This window comes from Pseudoliparis swirei, chromosome 4, assembly GCF_029220125.1.
Source record: "Pseudoliparis swirei isolate HS2019 ecotype Mariana Trench chromosome 4, NWPU_hadal_v1, whole genome shotgun sequence".
Classification (NCBI taxonomy): Eukaryota; Metazoa; Chordata; class Actinopteri; order Perciformes; family Liparidae; genus Pseudoliparis; species Pseudoliparis swirei.
Window position 1 is genome coordinate 33,272,433 of NC_079391.1, and position 3,569 is coordinate 33,276,001.

The following is a 3,569-nucleotide window of genomic DNA, read 5'->3' on the forward strand; positions in this document are numbered from 1 at the left end:
CCAGCCTGAATGTCGAAGTTTGTATCAAAATGTAAATCTGATCGATTTCATTGATCAGCTTCTAATAAACAGGAAGTTCATGCAGCTGAACTTCTTTTCTTTTGGCTGATTAGCAAACCTGCATCTGATGGAATAATATATTGTTTTTATATTGAATACATAATTATATATGTGTACATATATATACATATTATTTTATACACATAGTATTATTAATATATAAATATATTATATATACATGTTATTATTATATATATATACATATTGTTAATATTATAATATACATATATATATTATTGTTAAGCCTACATTTCATAATACATATAATTAGTACACTTCTAAATTGTAATTTTCTCAGAATTGTACTGAATTTTTAAAAGTATTTTTTAACATCACAAATTCTACTTGTATGCAAGTATTTATATTTATAAAGTATCGTGCCGAGCTCCTGAGAGGCGACATCTGACACTCCAGAAAAGATGCATGTTGAAGCTGTAAACTTCTCGAAGTTTGGGTATAAGATATAAATATATATAAATATATAACACGGATATCCAATTGCTCTCCTCAAATACTCGTAAGATAAAAGGGTAACAGTGTCACCTGGTGGTGGCTTGTGGTATGTTAGTTAGTTAGTTAATCGTTTTATTTGAAGAGGGACAATGCACATTAATGAACACTTTAGACAGGTTATGTTTTCAGTGTAAATATGCCAGATTATAGCTTTGAGCTAATTTCCATCCGTAGTCCCTGACGTACAATATATAATAACATGACATTTGTAAAAATATTAAATACATGATATGCAAAAAGAGCAAGAGCAGCATACATGAGTATTTACCACATGGCAGTACAATATAGCAGCAGTGACATGTAAAGTGCAATACAAGATAAGATAAAAGTGCTACATAAAGTGCAAGAGGAGAATACCCCTATGCTAAAGTGCATTTAGCGGTGATTGCACGTCTGTGTGTTTCTCAACCATTCTTTAGTTGACCTTTAAAGCTGTTGAGGGTGGCACAATCCCGTATCTGAGTTGGGAGGCTATTCCACAATGAGCTTCCTTTAACGGAGAGGACATTTTGGCCAAAAGTGGTCCGTCTATGGGGGACTTCACAGTCTCCTCTGGTTTCTGACCTGGTGGAGCGTCCAGTGTTTTCTGTGGATGAACTCCCTAAGGGAGGGAGCCAGTCCATGTAAACATTTATAAATAAAACCCATACTTTTAAAAGACTTTAAATTGTCAAACTCAGGAAATGGTGTTTCTCAAGGATAGTACAGTGGTGGTATGAATTAGGCTTTCTGTCAAACACCTTGATAGCCCTCTTGTACAGCTGTTGTATTGGTTTCAGGTTTGTGGCACAGGCAAACGACCAATTTGTAAAACAGTATTCAATGTAAGATCATACAGTGGAGGTATGACTTTGCAGCATTGATGGTTAAAAAGGGTATAATTTGTTTAAAATTTTGCAGATTGAATTTTATGGTGTTGGAGATTTTTAATATGTTTTTCAAAATTCAAGTTTGAGTCTAGTATGACCCCAAGATACTTGAAGTGGGGGACTAGTTGTAGTTCTGCTCCGTTTAGAAACACATTTGATCCTTCGATTACTGGTCGTTTACTGAACATCATGCATACAGTTTTTTGCATTTAACTGTAAGCAAATGTTGTTCAGCCAGTGTTGGACCTTGTCCAAAGCATTTGAGAGACACAATGAGATCATTTCAGTATTTTTTCCCTGTACAAAGATGACCGCATCATCGGCATACATTTGTACATTTAACTCAGGACATACATTAGGTAAGTCATTTATGTACAGTGAAAACAGTAATGGTCCAAGAATGGAACCTTGTGGAACCCTACAGGGTTGACAAGGTATGGGGATTTTTGACCAAAACACTCTGTTTTCTGTTTGATAAATATGACTCAAGCCACTGTATTGAGTCTGCTGAAAAGTTGAAATAAGTCAGCTTTGTCAGGAGCACTTGGTGGTCAACAGTGTCAAAAGCTTTCCTGAGGTCTAGGAATACAGCACCCACATACGGGCTTGTGTCCAACATACATTTAACCTTTTCCACAAAGACACAGTTAGCTGTCTCAGTGGAGTGTTGAGCACGAAAACCAAACTGCATTGGGTGGAGAGGAACGAAACCTTTGTCTAAATGTTTGGTGATTAGTTTTGACACCCATTTCTCAGCTACCTTAGAGACACAGGGGAGGATGCAGATAGGTCTGTAGTTGGACATTATTTCCTTATCCCCAGATTTAAAAATCGGTATTACCGTGGCCATTTTCCAGGATGATGGGACTTCCCTCATGCTGATTGATTGATTTACAAGCATAGTAATTGGTTTTATTAGACCGTCAATATTTGTTTTTAAAAAGTTGATGTCTAGATCATCTGCATCCCTAGCCTTAGAACCTCTTAATCCTGAGATTATACTGAGATATGCTGGGATAGAAAAGCCGGACAGAAGTTTAAGCTTTTTAAATTTGAGAAATATAATGTTTAAGTTCATATTTTGTTTCCCAGGAAGCCCAAAAAATATCTGTGATCAAAAGGTATTTCCATTTAGAAAGTGATGTCCCCACAAGTAACCTAGAAGTCTGGCGTCCTCACGGGGCAGCACAGACAAGGATGAGTGTGTCTGTGTGTGTGCGCACTCGGCCACACACACACACAGGAAGGTGTTTCATGGAGTTGATCGGGCGGAATATGTCTGTTTATGAAAAAGGAAGTTATTGTTGGTTTCAACATGAGGCCTCGGTTGTATTTTATTGTCTGTATTACACTTCAAAACGATATGTTCCGAGCGAGGGATTAATAAAGTACTCGCTCTGGGTACTTTCAGAACTTTACTTTAGCTCCAGTAAAATTCCTGTAAAGTAACTTTACTTTTATTTGGGTAAAATATTCTTGTACTCATTCTAAATTATTATTATTATTCTGGATTTCGCTCGCAACATTGATGACATCATTGCACCGTAAGAAGATTCTGTTAATTTTAGTGTGAAGGTCCCAAATTATGAGAGAAATATTTAAAACCTATAAATACATTCATGTCATTTATGCTCCGACCAATGAGAATATGGTTTTTACACAAATCCCCAAAGATCTGGCGTCAGAATCAATCGTACGATGTAAGTTCTGATACTTTAAAGCTGCTTTGATCAATAATGAATACAAACGATGGATCAGATGATTATCTGAAGGAGTTTGATCATAGCGACAAACTTTACTGTTTTAGTTCAGACGATATTTAACGTGAAAATAATAACAACAAATTCAGCTTTTAAATCATGAAATATGAGAGATTAGACTGAATATAAATATGTATTTATTAAAATGCCATTCACTCATGAATAAATATAGAGAAACATATGACACGACAATCGCAGTGTGTGTGTGTGTGTGTGTGTGAACAAACAGCTCTTATTTACAGATTTACAAAATGGTCCTAAATCCTCATTTCTGCAGCAGAAATAAATCTGAACAATATCCTTTTCTTCCTCCGATGAGTTATTAAAACTTAATAACAGCGTTCGGTTCGTTCAAAAAGCCCAAAAT